General features: G+C 41.0%; 1 long non-coding RNA gene across 1 annotated transcript in view; it reads left to right on the forward strand.

Annotated features, from left to right (window-relative positions):
• Positions 1 to 18,087, forward strand: part of LOC108535948 (uncharacterized) — a 44,159-nt gene that overhangs the window by 11,187 nt on the left and 14,885 nt on the right. Inside the window, exon 2 of the long non-coding RNA XR_001887365.1 lies at positions 16,256 to 16,393. This is a non-coding gene — a long non-coding RNA (uncharacterized LOC108535948). The remainder of the gene's footprint in view (positions 1 to 16,255; positions 16,394 to 18,087) is intronic.

Genomic DNA, 18,087 nt, shown 5'->3' on the forward strand with positions numbered 1-18,087 from the left:
GCTAATTTTTTGTATTTTAGTAGAGACGGGGTTTCACCGTGTTAGCCAGGATGGTCTCGATCTCCTGACCTCGTGATCCGCCCGTCTCGGCCTCCCAAAGTGCTGGGATTACAGGCTTGAGCCACCGCGCCCGGCCCAGATCTCTCTATTAAGGGCTAGATAGAAGGGTTGTTTTTCAAGCCTGTAATAGTTATCTCTCAAGGCGCCACTTCACAAAAGTGGCATGCATCCCTGCAGCAATGCAGTGTCCTCTCCATGGGTCCCTTGGGAGATGCATGCTCTCTTAGGGCCAGGATAGTATGAGACCAGAGCTGCCCATGTTGTGGAGCCACCACTGGAGACACCTCTAATGGTAGACACAGGCACAGCCCCTATTCTTGAAAACGCTTGGCACTTAGATAATTGGAGCCGGGGTAACCATTGTGTATGCACGGCAGTAACTGCAATTGCAGACAAATACTACTGGGTTTGAGATGGGAATGCAGCAAAGCATTCAGTGGGCAAAACTCTGAGCTGCACAGTTGGCTTGTACTCATGAGCTGTGACTGACAGTGCTGTGTACAGATAGTTGGGCAGTATTAAATGGTCTTACGACTTCGCTTGCTGAACAGGCCCTGGGTGAATAGCATGGACTTAAAAAAAAAAACCTTGTGGGGAGCTGCTATGTGGAAAGACGTTTGGGAAAGGTTGCAAGAACCCACTGCAAGCCCAATCATGTATCATATTTTAGGAAACTAGTCAGATTCATTTTACCCTAGCAAAAATTAGAACACTGTATCTCAGTCTTCTGAGCTAGCTAGTTGGGCACACAAACATGATGGACATCACAGTGCATGAGTGGGCTGGCAAATAGCAAAGAGAAGGGACTTGCCCCTCTGCTATGCAGATTTAATGGCAGTGGTAACAAATGGCTTAGTTTGCTCCTGCCTGCACCCCCTCTGCCTCCCACATATACCTGGACATCTCCATTAGAGAGCCACTCTTGTGAGGGACTGGGAAATACACTGCGTTGGACCACTGCCAGTAAGCTTGGGACAAAAATATGTGGAGATACTTCCTTAAGATTGTTGCAGGCCTTTCCTTGCAAAAGTGCAAAACTGACAAACTGGATTTGTTTGCTTCATCCTTTGGTTTCTTGGCTCTTTCAGCATTTGGGGGCTGCTTTGCATATATGTCCCTTTCATGGAACAGAACTCTAAAACAATGCTGTTCATGCTTATCTCTAAGGTCCTTGTGCATCTTAGAAAATCCCCCACACCATTCCCTGTGTTATTTTATTAGTATATGCTAAATGAATTTCATTCAACTTCATGCCTCCTGATTTTATTTCTCTGCTTTCTGGAGTCTAGGAAAATTTCTTTGTAAGCAACAATAGTGAACAGGGCAGGAGTCTGTACAGATATCCCTGTGTGCCTCCTGCACAAGTGCAGAGGACGTATTAGGTGAGATCCTCCTCCTTCAGACTATGCCCACCAAAGGTTGTGGAGGAGAAGGCGGAGCTGAATCCATAGCCTTGCTGTGGGTCTGCAGGCCCAACTGCTTTCTTCCCTCCCTCTCAGGTTATTTAAGGATTTCCATTATTTTGTATAAAAATTGAGGCAATTTAACAATCATTCTGATTTCTGATCAATGACAAGCTTCCACTTCAGACAATTCCTTGAAATATTTGTTCTTGGTTTTAGGTTTTGCATGCAAATATCTTTAATATTTCTGTAAAAATTAACTTTTTTGGTCAGAAACATTATCCACAGCCATATTTCTACTTTTGTATTGTGTATTAATACCTTTAATCTTGTGTCTAATGATTCATTCATAATTATATTATGAAATATATTTTCAACTATTTTCATCTTTTCATGCAGCAAGCTTTTCTAAATTGAGTGAGAATACTACTCTTTTAGTAAAGAAAGATTTTACACATTCTCTGTTTTAGTTTTTTCAGAAATTTTCTCAGAACTGCCTCTAGTTGTAAAGGAGAGGAACGGAGATTTCTGGGAACGACGAGACAAAAGTTGCTCAGAATCTCATGCTTACAGAGCTCTGTATGTCTCTGTTATGGGTGTAGTTTGTCCGAACTGTGAAAGACATAGAGAGCATTGATTCCCATAGACAGTACACTGAGGTTCCTTTCTGGAACACAAAGCCCAGCCATTTTGTTAACATGAGAGTGTGAACAAGTGTGTCCGTGGCACAGGCCAAGGCATGAGAAGAGGGCAGTGGTTTTGAAGGACCGCTGGGATGAGTAATATGTGAGGAGACAGGAGCAGGAAGGGAAAACCACGGAGAGACTAGGCAGGGGAGGGAGGGAAGGTCAATAAATGAGGCAGGAGCAGCTCCTCCAAGAATGCATTCTGTGTGGAGTAATTTTAAATGTCTGGATCTATTTTCTTAAAATGTCACTCCAGCTCACTTGGTCTTGCTGTTAGAATGAAAGTCAGAACAATTGAGGATGGTAACTGCCCTCTGGGGATGTCCCTGAGAATTACCAGGGTTGGTTTGTCTCAAGAGGAACAAGGGAGGAGATAGGCAGGGACGTTTAGGCTGGCCAACTTGCGGTGTCATGGATTTGGATGCTTCTGTTTGCCTCCATTTCTCCATCCTAACACCCCACTTCACACCAAGTACAGGTTCCTGTCAGGTATGGAGCACCATTGACATATGTGATTCCATCTTAGAAAAAGACTCCATCTTTTATTTCAAAAGACATATCATGCCAGAAAGAACCAGATGTTTACCTAATCAATAGAGACTACAGCCAACCAAATAAAGGCACAGCCCTTTACTATAGGTCCACACAAGAGGAATCAAGAACCATTTTTGAAAAGCAGGACTTAATCATCTGGACACGGTTGTTTCCATACACACAAGCTTGCTTCCACTCATGATCAGCATCTAACATCTGCCACCAAAGCCTCTGCTCAAATCAAGTCTTCTTACTTTCAAGACATTGAATACCTTCTGGATTAGTGCAAGACACTCTTGTTCATGTCACTATTCTTGAATGGGTTTGTTAACCCCTTTTCTATCTTCTTTTCTTTTGATGTTAAGTATTATTTTATGTGGGATGTTTGATCTATTACACCTGTTTATTGATTTAGTGTACTACTATGTATGGGTTGCAATACTGACTGACTTGTGGATTGGCTTGAGACTCCATCATGGCTCTGACTAGGGAATTAGTAGTAAGGAGATTTGCCTCCTTAGGAACTCCATGTAACTTGTGGCTTTTACAATTGCAACAGCATCAATGAATGTCTGACCTTGTGGAAAGTCACAAGTGTTCATGGCTCACTTTATGTCTGACCTTGTGCCACTCACAACAATTGACATAGTCAGTAACTGTTTTCCACAGTTAGACAAATTCCCAAAACTAAAATAAACTGGCATTTATAATGACATACCTATGATTGGCCACATTAAGGAGATTTCTAAAGCCAGGACCCTCATAAAACCTTAATTAGAAATCAAGTCATTTGGCCAAAGAAACTACCACACTGTCTAAAAAGAGATCTAATCTCACTTAGTCTTGAAAGCCTGACTCCCCAAGGAAAACCTTAGATGATGGGATGGAACCCACCCATGTCATGCAAATACAAAATCTGACAAGGTCTTGGCTGATGCTAGGCTAGGAAGCTGGTGGAGCCCGAGGGCTCACACTAAGCAGGAACTTAACTTATCAGTAGAAGGCTGGCAAAACAAATTTTTTATTTGGTTGAAAGAAAGGGAAGTTAATTATTGCAGTCCATGTGTGAAGTTGGTTAAGGTAATAAAGTATTTATTATGAAGAAACTATATAAATTTGCAACTAATATTGCATAATATGGGCGCTAGGACAGAAATTGAGCAGGCATGCCAGAGGACTCACAGGCCACACACAGTTCTCAGCATTGAAGAACCCTGGTGCCCAATAGTTTTGGAAGCCAGGAAAGCTCTTACTGTACAAACTCCTGAGGATCTGTGGTCAGTCATGAGAAAGCCTGAACATGTAAAACTTTTGATAAGCAATACCCCAAGGGAAGAAATTCCTGAACTGTTCATGTAAATATCTCATGTATTGACAGGAATCACCAGAAGGGCAAAGAGATAGCTCATATAATTTTAAGGAAAGTACATTATTCTCATATATCACATTCAATGAGGAATCGCTGGGATCAAAGCACCCACAGCCAGAGGACTCAGTAGGTGATGATGGTTCCTGGTGGGATTATGTGGCGAGGCCCATAATAACTAGAAAAAGAATCATAGATTGTAACCATGGAAATCACAGATCACAGTGTATCAGTGAGAACAAAGAATACACCAGAGAAGAATTTCAAAAATAAGAACAGATTCTTGCCAAAGACAAACCACAGACGCAGAATGGCCCGTCCATCTATGGGATAATGGACCGAACACCACAGTACTTTCAGGCACAGAAATGCATCAGATCACTACACTAGCAGAAAACCCATCTCTAAAGATGAAATATTAGAACTAACAAAAAAAATCACCCAGGGCATGACCTGTCTCTCTGGTAGTGAATCACATTAGCCTGGAGATCCATCCAACCATATTTAGACCCAACAATATTTGGAGATGGGCTCCAATGCAACGATTTGCTATAAGGCACACAGAAATACAAGAAAATTAGCTATTTTTGGCTACCAATACACATCAGTTGGTATGTGATAGATACAACGGATATGCCACTCATTTGAAATTCTAGCTTCAAGTGAAGACATCACTTCTGAGTACCGCCTAACCTGAAAGTCTCCTAAATTAACAGTCTCAGCACTGAGAACCATAAAAGATAGACTAGAAACATTCAAATTTTGGCAGACTCTTCAGGAACCCCTAAGGTAATATTTATAGCAAACTTAATAAAAACACCAAGAAATAAACCCAGGAAGGGACTGAAATTCTTTATATTCAAAACAAAAGTCTCAAAAATCATTAAAAATTGACCTAACGTACCTTTGCAAAATAAACCAAGGCAGACAAATTTGCAAGCCAGATACAAAATAATTCACAGCACAAACAAAATAATTGGCAACCAAGGACACAAGGAAACAGGGCCATTTAAGGCCCAGCCCAGATGCCAAAATAATGAGTAAAGACCTCCCAAACATCTAGCTGGGTGCGGTGGCTCATGCCTGCAATCCCAGAACTTTGGGAGGCTGAGGAGAGCAGATCACCTGAGGTCAGGAGTTCAAAACCAACCTGGCCAACATGGTGAAACCCCGTCCCTACTAAAAATACAAACATTATCTAGACATGGTGGCACGCACCTGTAATCTCAGCTACTCAGGAGGCTGAGGCAGGAGAGGTTGCAGTGAGCCGAGACGAGATGGCACCACTGCACTTCAGCCTGGGGGACAAGAGCGAAACGCCATCTCAAAAATAAAATAAAATAAAATAAAACCTTCCAATTGTCCAAAACAGAACCAACAAATTTAAAAAACAGAAACAACAAAAGACAGACAAAATTAAACAACTAGAAACCCCTCCCTCCAGGTATGGGCGAAAACACTCAAACCTAAGGGTAACAGAACAGGTACACAATAGCTATACAAATAAGTGTGCACATATATACACATTTCTTTTAGACACCAAATTACAAATAAACCTTACTACATACAATGCAGCACACTCTGACATAAACATCCATATAAAGTGCTTTGAGGAAACAACCAGGGGCTCCTCAATTTCTGCTTCCGTACAATCTATTACCTAAACTTATTGCTTGCACTTTATACTGTTTACCAAAAATAGAAAACATAATGGGAATGCATCTGATTCCAAAACTTTTTAACCTATGGTGGCCTATTAAGAAACTAAAGGAGGCCGGGCGTGATGACTCACGCCTGTAATCCCAGTACTTTGGGAGGCCGAGGCGGGCAGATCACAAGGTCAGGAGTTCGAGACCGTCCTGGCTAGCACAGTGAAACCCCGTCTCTACTAAAACTACAAAAAATTAGCCAGGCGTGGTGGTGGGTGCCTGTAGTTGCAGCTGCTCAGGAGGCTGAGGCAGGAGAATGGAGTGAACCCAGGAGGCAGAGCTGGCAGTGAGCGGAGATCATGCCACTGCACTCCAGCCTGGGCAATAGAGAGAGACTCCGTCTCAAAAAAAAAAAAAAAGAAAAGACACTAAAGGAGTGAAAACTCTCAACCTATCACAGACTAAAGTGGAACCTCTAACACTGTCTACAACCCACCAGGCTACATTAAGCAATAGACATTAAAGGGAAGATATACGGAAGTTGTAGCAAAATTCTGGAAATCCTCAACATTATTACAATGGGCATTTCAAATTACTTTTCCCTTATGTCCTGTCCTGAAATCACGGGAGCTATTGACTAGAAAATTTTAAATAACGTCTCAACTAAAATGACAGGAGCATTACCAGATGTTGAAGAAGTCATTGATAAGATCACTGAGTACAGTGGAAGCTACTGTGTAACCACAGATATTTCAGACATGCTCTTTGCCGTGCCAATAGATAAAGAAAGCCGGGAATATACCACTTTTACCTACGAAGGCAGACAATACCAATTTAAAAGTTCACTGCAAGGATATTTAAATAGCTCACTCCATTTTATCATTACATATAAACCAATTGAAACACAGATCACTAATAACATAATACATAGCTTACATTACAGTGCTAAAACAATGACCAGCAGAATCTTAAACAGGAAACATGACAATTAGCAACATACTTAAGATCACTGAGATGGACTATTAATACAGGGAAAACCGTAGGCCTGGACACTAATTGTAAATTTTTAAGAGTACAATGGTCGTCAGAAGGGAGAAAAATAATGACCACAATGATAAAAGCCCTTAGGGGACCAATAAACAGGAAGCACAAAGAATAATAGGTTTTTATTTGGTAACTAGAGATAACATATATCCTCTCGAAACATCATCCTAAAACCAATATATAAGATAACTAGTAAATCCCAAAATTTCCCCTAGAGACAAGAACAAGCGTAAGCACTTGAACCACTCAAAGACTATGTTACCACATCCCAAGCTCTGCATTACGCATCTTCTGATTCACAACTTGGTTGGAAATTCTAATGAGTAATGAATGTAGAACACGGTCCATGGTCATCGTGTAAAAAGAAACCAGGTTCTAAAACCTTCCTACCAGTGGGATTTTGAACAATAAAATTCTCATACTCTAAGAACAAATTAAGCCCATTTGAAAGATGCATGTGGCGTAGGCATGAAGCCTTAAGAAACAAGAAACGGAGCCTCTGACTGGCAACAACATCACAATTAGATGCCACATGGCTCTCCTTCATTGGGTAAAATTGATCAACATTGCTTCCATAGAAATGGTAAATCCAGGGTGGAGACACTGGCTTTAAGGGTCAACCAGGTCTCCTCACGGAGGAGACTGTCAAGACTGAAATAGGCATGCTGGAAGGTATTCCAAGCACAGGGACACTCCATGCCAATCTAGGAAAATGAGGCCCCATCTTGTCTAAATGTCTTGCCCAACACCTGGTTTACAAATGGATCAGCCTCTGTGACCCAAGGCCAGACCCAATGGACAAAGCAGCGCTCAGACCCCAGGACCACACAATCCTGAAGGAGGCAGGTCAATTACTCTTTGCACAGCATGCAGAATTGATTGCAGGTGTTCTAGCAGTCAGACACTCAGTATGAGAAAATCAAAATAAAATTTACATTTCCGCAGACTCATGACAGTTCCGAAAGGCATAACCCGGTGGTTACAAACATGGAAGCAAAATAAAAAATAATTCTAAAAGTATATGGTCCAAATTTTATTGGGAGGAACTATGTGAATTATGAAACAGAATTATGATATTTGACATACTTATATTGGTGCAGCAAAAAGATAATTCAGAAGCCACAAAATCATATAACCATGTAGATGCATTATCAGAAATCATAACCACTAACACACAAAAACATACCCCAATTAAAGCTACACAGAAAATCAGAAAGCTCATGATATTCAGTACTACATCTTCAACTCAAAAGAAAATAAGACAAGGAATGGAAAATACCACAAGTACCAAACAATTATGATTAAATAGGGAGATGACTTTAAAGTTAAACAAACACCAGAACTAGCCTACACTCCATAAAAACAACTATAGCTACATAAGGAAAAAGAGATTAGATGTATGTTTAGTGTACAGGTGGCCATGAGAAACTGAAAGCAAGATGGCACCAAATTCAAAAGGCCAAAGGTAATTGTGAGCAATGTAAAGCTGATCTAAAGTAGAGCTATTCTACAGCCATAGATGGGTACAAACCTAGCACCTTCAACCTGTGCTTCCAGATAAGATTTTATAGGATCATTAAATTATCCCTAGTCATAAAAATATGCAGTAACAATGGTTGATATGTACGCAGAGATTAACATAGTAATAGTGGTTAGCCATTCATCTGCCAAATATGCCATCTCAGCCTTAGAATATATGATAGCTCACTATGGAGCCCTAAAATAATTGAAAGTGATAAAGGAACTCATTTTGCATGAAGAATTACACAGCCATTGGCAGATAAATGGGATATAGAACAGACTTTTCACCTACTCTGTAATCCCACAGCAGCAGGATATATAGAGAGATTTAATTGACTGCAATAAAAATAATTTAAAACTTTGGATAAAATGATTACGTTTCAACAACCTATTAGCCTGACGTGTTTTAATTTAAATCAACAAGAAAGTAAACAAGAGCAACTTCCAATCTTAATCAGATAACTTTAAGGCTCTTAAAGGATAAGGAAGAAAATGATACAAATATTATGCCTTACGGAGTGAACACTAGACTTAATGACACTACTGTCTCCCGTGAGGACATGGTGGCCAATGGACATGCAAATATTTATTGGACTGCAGGAAAAGAGGAGAGTTACAATTATACACAATTTCCAAACTTACTCCAAATTGTCACTAGACCTGGATTTGTTGCCACACTTTCTGCAAAATTGGTACTGCACTGCTTTTTTCTAGTCATTGGTATTAATGTAATTGAAACTGTATTCAATTTAATCTGATTTTACTTGCCACTAACCTAATACATTTACATCACGATCACAAGAACAGCACCAAAAGGATGGTGATAAAGCATTCATGAGAAGTTGCCCCATGATCCAATCTCCTCCCAGCAGGCCCCACCTCCAACATTGGAGATTATAATTTGACATGAGATTTGTTGTTGACACAGATCAAAACCATATCATTCCACTCCTGGTCCCCCAATCTCATGTTCTCACTTTGCAAAATACAATTTTGCCTTCCTAACATTCCTGCAAAGTCTTAACTCATTCCAGCATTAACTCAGAATTCCAAAGTTCAAAGTCTCATCTGGGACAAGGCTAGTCCCTTTCACCTATGATTCTGTAAAATCAAAAACTAGTTAGGCTGGGCACAGTGGCTCATGCCTCTAATCTCAGCACTTTGGGAAGCCAAAGTGGGCAGATCACTTGAGGTCAGGGGTTCGAGACCAGCCTGGCCAACATAGTGAAACCCTGTCTCTACCAAAAAAAAAAAAAAAAAAAAATTAGCCAGGCATGGCAGCACACACCTGTAATCCCAGCTACTCAGGAGGCTGAGACATGAGAGTTGCTTGAACCTAGGAGGCAGAGGTTGCAGTGAGCCAAGATCACGCCTCTGTACTCCAGCCTGGGCAGACTGAGACTCTGTCTCAAAAAACAAACAAACAAAACTAGCTAGTTACTTCCAAGATACAGTGGAACTATAGGCATTTGGTAAACATTCCTGTTCCAAAAGAGAGAAATCAGCCAAAAGAAAGAGGGTGTAGGCCCCATGAAAGTCTGAAACCCAGAAGGGTAGTCATTAAATCTTAAAGCTCCAAAATAATATTCTTTGACTCCAGATCCCATATCCAAGGCACACTGATACAAGGGATGGGGTCCCAAGGCCTTTCACAGCGATGCCCCTGTGGCTGCTTTCATGGACTGGTGTTGAGTGCCTGTGGCTTTTCCAGGCACAACATGCAAGCTTCAGTGGGCCTACAATTTCAGAGTCTGGAGGAGTGTGGTCCCCTTCTCACAATTCCACTAGGCAGGGACTCTGCATGTGGACTCCAACCCAACATATCCCCTCTGCACTACCCTAGTGGTGGTTCTCTGCTGTGAGGTGGTTCTGCCTCTGCAGTAATCTTCTGCCTGGACACCTGGACTTTTCCATACATTCCATACATTCTCTGAAACCTATGTGGAGGCTGCCAAGCCTCAACTCTTGCACTCTGTGTACCTGCAGGCTTAACACCATGTGGAAGACAACAAGGCTTATAGCTCACACCCTCTGAAGCAGTGGCCTGAACTGGACTTAGATCCATTTAAACCATGGCTAAAGCTGAAACAGCTGGGATGCAGCGAGCAGAGGCTGTAAAGGGCAGCAGGACCCTGGGCCTGGCCCATGAAACCATTCTATCCTCCTAGGCTTCCAAGCCTGTGATGGGAGGGACTGCTACAAAGATCTCTAAAATGTATTCAAGGCCTTCTTGCAATTAATTATCTTGGCTATTAGCACTTAGCTCCTTTTTACTTAAGTAAATTTCTGCAGCCGTCTTGAATTCCTCCCCTGAAAATCAGCATTACTTTTCTATCATATGAGTAGGCTGCAAATTTTCCAAACTTTTACACTCTGCTTCCTCTTTAAATATAAGTGCCAACTTTAGGTCATTTTTTGCTCATGCGCATAGGCACAGGCTGTTAGAAGCAGGCAGGCCTCATGTTAAATGCTTTGCTACTTAGGTAGGTATTCCACCAGATACACTAAATCATCATTCTTAAGTTCAAAGTTTAGTTTCGCAGATCCCTAGGGCAGGGACACAGTGTGGCCAAGTTCTTTGCTAAGGCGTAACAAAAGTGATTTTTGCTTTAGTTCCCAATAAGTTATTCATTTCCACCTGAGACATCATTAGCCTGGCCATCTCTGTTCATATGACTATCAGCATTTGGGTCACAATCATTCAAGTCTCTAAGAAGTTTCCAATTTTCCCTTATTTTCCTGTATTCTTCTGAGTCCTCTGAAGTCTTCCAACCTTTGCCCTTTACCCAGTTCCAAAGCTGCTTCCATATTTTCAGGTATCTTTGTGGCAATGTCCCACTCCCCAGTAACAATTTTTATATTAGTTCATTCTCACATTGATATAAAGAGACTGGGTAATTTATGAAGAAGTGAGGTTTAATTGGCTTATGGTTCAGGTTGTGGCTTCTGCTTTTGGGGAGACTTCAGGAAGCTTCCAATCGTGGCAGAAGGCAAAGGAGGAACAGGCATCATACATGGTCAGAGAAGGAGCAACAGATAGAGAAGGAGAGATGCTCCATATCTCATGATAACTCACTATCACAAGAACAGCACCAAGGGGATGATGCTAAACCATTCATGAGAAACCACCACCTACATTATCTAATCACCTCCAACCATTCCCCATCTCCAACATTGGGGACTACAATTCAACATGACATGTTGCGAGGTTACAGATCCAAACTATATCACAATCTTGTTTATTCTTTCCATGAAACAACTTCTAAATTTGTGTGGTTTTTCATATGGTTTTCCACATCCCAACTTCTTTCACTTCAGCTCTGATTTTGGTTATTTTTTGTGTTCTCCTACCTGTGGGGTTGGTTGTCCTTGTTTCTCTAGTCCCTCTAAGAGTGATGTTAGATTGTTAATTTGAGATATTTCTAACTTTTTTGATGTGGGTGTTTAGTGTTATAAACTTATCCCTTAATGCTGCTTTAACTGTGTCCCAGAGATTCTGGTATGTTGTATATTTGTTCTCATTGGTTTCAAAGAATTTCTTGATTTCTGCCTTAATTTCATTATTTATTCAAAAATCGTTCAGAAGAAGGTTGCTTAATTTCCATGTAACTGTATGGTTTTGAGTGATTTTCTTGGTATTGATTTCTATTCTGAGAATGTGGTTTGGATAATTTCAGTTTTTTAATTTGCTGAGAATTGTTTTATTGCTGAGTGCATGTTCAATGTTAGGGTATGTGCCATGTGTTCAGAAGAATGTATATTCTGTTGTTTGGGAGTGCACTGTTCCTTAGATGTCTATTAGGTCTATTTGGTTAAGTGTCAAGTTCAGGTCTTAAATATCTTCATCAGTTTTCCAAGTTGATGGTCTGTCTAATACAGTCAGTGGGGTTTTGGAAGTCTGCAGCTATTATTTTGTGATTATCAAAGTGTCTTCTAGGTCTCTAAGAACTTGCTTTATGAATCTGCATCTTTTGGTGTTAGGTGCATATGTATGTATCATAGTTAGGTCTTCTTGTTAGATGGAACCCTTGACCCTTTCTTTGTCATTTTATCTTTATTTTTTTCAGTCTTTCTCTGCCTGAAATTAGAACAGCAACCTCTGCGTTTTTCTGTTTTCCATTTGCTTGGTAGATTTTCCTTCATCCCTTTACTTTGAGCCTGAGTGTCAGTACATATGAAGTGGATCTCTTGAAGCCAGCATACAGTTGAGTTTTCCTTCTGTACTTAACCTGCCACTCTGTACTTTTTAATTAGGGAATTTAGCCTGTTCACATCCAATATTAATGTTGATATGTATAGATTTAATCCTGTGATTGTGTTACCTGGTTATTATGCAGACTTTTTTGTATAGTTACTTTATAGTGTTAATGCTTTATGTACTTAAGTGTGTTTCTGCAGTGACTGGTAATGGCCTTGCCATATTTAGCACTCCCATCAGGGTCTCCCGTAAGGCGGGTCTGATGGTAATGAATTATCTTAGCATTTGCTTGTCTGAAAATAATCTCATTTCTCCTTCACTTATGAAGCTTAGTTTGATTGGATGTGAAATTCCTGGTTTGATGGATTCTTAGTTTGATGGATATTGTTTTCTTTAAGAATGCTAAATGCACATCCTGCCCCCACCCTCACCCCTACTTCCTGCAATCTCTTCAGGCTTGTAAGGTTTCTGCTGAAAAGTCCACTGCTAGTGTGGTGACATTCCCTTTTGTGGGTAACCTGCCCCTTCTGTCTAGTTGCCTTTAACATTGTTTCTTTCATTTCAACCTTGGAGAATCTGTTGACTAAGTGTCTTAGGGATGGTCATCGTGTGTAGTATCTGACAGAGTTTCTCTGAAGTTCCTGAATTTGAATGTTGGTCTCTCTAACGAGTTTGGGAAAAGTTTATTGGATACTATCCTGGAATGTTTTCCAAGTGGCTTTCTTTCACTCCTTCTCTTTCAGGGACGCCAATAAGCCATAATTTGGTCTCTATATATAATCTCATATTTCTTAGAGGTTTTGTCTATTATTCTTTTACCTTTTTAAAAATTTTCATCTGAGGTATTTCAGAGAACAGGTCTTTAAGCTCTGAGATTCTGTTTTTTTTTTAGACTGACTTTCACTCTGTCGCCCAGGCTGGAGGGCAGTGGCGCGATCTCGGCTCACTGCAAGCTCCGCCTCCCGGGTTCACGCCGTTCTCCTGCTTCAGCCTCCCGAGTAGCTGGGACTACAGGCGCCCGCCACCTCGCCCGGCTAGTTTTTTGTATTTTTAGCAGAGACAGGGTTTCACCATGTTAGTCAGGATCGTGTCGATCTCCTGGCCTTCTGATCCACCCACCTCGGCCTCCGAAAGTGCTGGGATTACAGGCCTGAGCCACCGTGCCCAGCCTCTGAGATTCTTTTCTATGTTTGGTTGATTCTCCTGTTAATAGTGGCCATTGTATTCTGAAATTCTTGAAGTGATTTTCAGCTCTATCTAATCAATTTTGTTATGTCTTAAAATGCCAATTTTGTCTTTTATCTTTTGTATCATTTTATTTTATACCTTAGGATTGGGTTTTGACTTTCTTCTCAATATTGATTATCTTTGTTCTTATCCATGTTCTGAATTCTATTTCTGTCATTTCAGCCATTTCAGCCTGGTTAAGAACCATTTTTTGGGAAGTGGGCTGATGTTCCTTCAGTCTTTGTAATTACTGTCCTTTGGATGAGTTACTTTGCTTTTATCTTCTTCGATGCCCCTGGGGGTTTGATTGTGGTATGTAGTGGGTTAAGTCAATTGGCTTTATATCTGGAAGGTTTTAGGCTGAGTTCAGTACTCCTGGGATGTGTGCTCTAACTCTGTGGGGTTGATATCCAACCCCCACCAGTTTTGTTCTCCGTCCTGTCAAAGTTAGGAAACTGCTGCACTGGAAGGGCCAAGGTATTTACTAACGACTGGGTGAGGTCTGCCCACACGCACACGTGTGCTGGCAAAGTGGTAGCAAGGTGGCTGTGGGCAAGTGCATGCCAGCAAAGCGGCATGGGGGAGGCTGCAGTCGGGTTTGGGTGTAGGTGAACTTGGGTGTATGTCAACAGGGACCACTCTGCTGGAGCTCCCTGACAGTCTAGCACAGTCTGCCAGTGAAGCAGGTATGATGTGGGCCCCTGGGAGGCACCTTAGTTAGGCATGTGAGGCTGCGCTACAAGCGAGTGCAGCCAAGCTGGGGCTCTAGAAGCCAGCAGATACGGGTCACTGAGATTGGAATAGCCTCATCTCACAGGCAAGATCACCCTGCTGTGTTCTAGTCCAACAGTTCACCTAAGACTGAAGTCTCGTAGGGGAGCGTGGCGAGCCTTGGGTAATGGGCATCCCTGCTTGTGCTCCACTACAGACATTCCAGCGACAAACCCTCTGGGCTTTACACAGGCTGGAGTCCTGCCCTTATTACCTCTCTAAACAGCTCTCCCTGCAAGCTCAAGTGTCCTTCGTGGTCATGGGGTGCTGCCAGGATTCCAGATGGCGGTGGTAAGAGTAGATCACTCCTTGCCTGTTCAACTCACCCCTTCCTCAGAAATCACTGGGGGCCAGGAATGAGGCCCAGTGTACAGTCGCCTTGTACAGGATTCCCAACTATATTAAGTGGAATTGATTTTGAGTTTCAGTTTTCAGTTTATTTGCAGTATAATAGAATGCAATTGTTTTTTATTGACCTTGTACACTACAACATTACTGAATTTTATGTTCTAATCTTGTATTAGTGGATTCCTTAGGATTTTGTATATACTAGATCATTTTACTGGTACATAGAGACAGTTTGATTTCTTTCCTTTTTTTATTTTTTGATACGGAGTTTTGCTCTGTTGCCCAGGATGGAGTGCAGTGGTGCAGTCTCGGCTCATTGCAACCTTCACCTCCTAGGCTCAAGTGATTCTCCTTCCTCAGCCTCCCAAATAGCTGGGGTTACAGGCGCCTGCTACCATGCCTGGCTAATTTTTATATATTTTTAGTAGAGACGGGATTTCACCATGCCAGTCTGGTCTGGAACTTCCAAGCTCAGGTGATCCACCTTCCTTGGCCTCCCAAAGTGCTGGGATTACAGGTGTGAGCCACTGCACCCAGCCTGATTGATTTATTTTCATTCTGATAGTGTTATATTTATTTTTCTAGCATAATTTATTGACTGTATCCTCAATTACAATTTATAATAGAATGGTGGTAGTGGATAAGCTTTTTGAGTTTTTAATTTTGGAAAAATTACTGAGACTTTCTTGATACCAGTGTTATGTGAGCTTTTCATGGATGTCTGTTTCCAAGTAAAGAACATTTCCTTTCATGCATAATTTTTTCATGTTTTTACCATGAGTGGGTTTTGGATTTTTCAAATGCTTGTTACATATCCTTGGAGGTCATCATGAGGGTTTGTTTTTTCATTTATTAATAAAATGTATTACACTAATTGTTTTTATATGTTTTAGTTTATCAAACTTACAATCCTGACATAAGTACCCTTCATCAGAGTGTATAAATGTGTTTTAAGAACCTGAATTATTTGTTTATTTCTTTGAGGATTATTGCCTCAGTATTCATAAGACATATTGGTCTACAATTTTCCTTTCTCCTTCTTTTTTTGAGATGGAGTCTCTCTCTGTTGCCCAGGGTGGATGGAGTGCAGTGAGACAATCTTGGCTCACTGAATACTCCGCCTTCTGGATTCAAGCAATTCTTCTGCTTCAGCCTCCTGAGTAGCTGGGATTACAGGAACCTACCACCACACTTGGCTAATTTTTATATTTTCAGTAGAGATAGGGTTTCACGATATTGGCCAGGCTGGTCTCAAATTCTTGACCTCAGATGATCCGCCCACGTCAGCCTCCCAAAGTACTGAGATTACAGACGTGAGCCACCATGCCCTTGTATTTTCCTTTCTTAAAGTATCTCTGTCTAGTTGTAGTATCAGAGTAATCTGCCTCTTTAGAATGCATTAGGCAGTAATCTCTTCTTCTCTGTTGTTTTTATTTTCTTTTATGAAGAATTAATGAAGAATCATTATTAAGTTGTTAATGGGTCAAGAGAAAGTTACCACTGAAGTCTTCTCTACCTGGGCAACAATTGACTCCTAACAACCACTATAAGCTTGAAAGATGATCCCTTCTCAGCTGATCCTTCAGGTGAGTCCTCAGCAACATCTACATCTGGATTCCTGACCCAGAGAAACTGTGAGTAATGTGTGTGTGTCGGTTTTTTAGCCTCTGAGCTATGTGGTAATTGGCTATGGTGCAATAAATAATGCATCTGACAGTAAGTATAATGTGTTATCCTGGAGTGAATCCAAAAACTTAAAAATGATATCAGTAGAAAACCTGGTAAAATATGAATAAAGTCTGTACTTTAGTTGGTAGTTTTATACTGTCATCAATTTTCATGTTTTCATATGTATTCTATCTATGGTTATATAAGATGTCAACATTAAAGAAAGTTGCAGGGTAGATGAAATCCTGTGTAATCTTTTTATAACTTTCTGTAAATATAAATTTATTTCAAAATTAAAGAGTAAAGACATAATTCACATATTTGACATCACAACTTGGTCTAAACTTAATTGACTCTTCCTGGAACCTTAACCTCTGGGCGCAAATATAATAAACATTATAAATTATGAATTATATGAATTTATTTTCCATGTACTCTATTATTTAAGGAGTACCAAAGCCCATTTATTTTCTCAATTATCCAAAAGTAGTGTTGGCCAGAGTAACAAGTGGGCAGAGCAGAATATTTTATGAATACCAAATGCATCTACACTTGCCTTGACTATTTATAAAGTGATGTGTATGATTATCATCTATATGATCATAAAGACAAATGAGAAAGAAAAATGTATAGATATGCAACTTTTCTGAATTTAAGAATAGGATCTAGCCAGGCATAGTAGCATGTGTCTGTAGTCCCAGCTGCTAGGAAGTGTGAGGCAGAAGGATCACTTGAGACCAGGTATTTGAGGTCATAGTTTGCGATGGTTGCATCTGTGAATAGCCATGGCACTCCAGGTTGGGCAAAATGGCATCACCCTGTCTCCAATAAATAAATGTTTGAGTTGGACTGTAATTTTTAGGTATCTTTGTTCATATGTATATGATTAGGACTGAAATTCTCATGATACAGATTTTTCTGTTTTTAGAAAGCTACCACTGCAATACAAACTTTCACGTAACTCAGTGCCATGTCCGTCTTCCTCCTGAATGTATGTCTTGAACTATAGACTAATTATCTCACCATATTTGTTTTATATGTGTCCTTTGTTGCTTGCTTTTGAGGTTTCTCTCTGGATCATGGGTATAAACTATAGCCCTGCCCAACAGGACTCAAAGGTTTAATACTGAATTTTCACAGTCTGCTTTTCTTGGGATGCTTATTTATGCTGGTGGATGGCCTAATGTCTAATTGTCTGACCTGTAACCAGGTTTCTGTCTCACAGAATACTCACTTTTATTGGAATACATCCTTGTGGCTCCTTTCTGACCCATGTTCAGTTTATCCCTACCAAGGTAGACACTCTTTAAGAATACTGAGTGGGACGGCCGGGTGCGGTGGCTCAAGCCTGTAATCCCAGCACTTTGGGAGGCCGAGACGGGCGGATCACGAGGTCAGGAGATCAAGACCATCCTGGCTAACCCGGTGAAACCCTGTCTCTACTAAAAAATACAAAAAACTAGCTGGGCGAGGTGGCGGGCACCTGTAGTCCCAGCTACTCGGGAGGCTGAGGCAGGAGAATGGCGGGAACCCGGGAGGCGGAGCTTGCAGTGAGCTGAGATCCGGCCACTGCACTCCAGCCTGGGCGACAGAGCGAGACCCCGTCTCAAAA

Source organism: Rhinopithecus bieti, unplaced genomic scaffold (genome assembly GCF_001698545.2).
Source record: "Rhinopithecus bieti isolate Rb0 unplaced genomic scaffold, ASM169854v2 scaffold_13247, whole genome shotgun sequence".
NCBI lineage: Eukaryota > Metazoa > Chordata > Mammalia > Primates > Cercopithecidae > Rhinopithecus > Rhinopithecus bieti.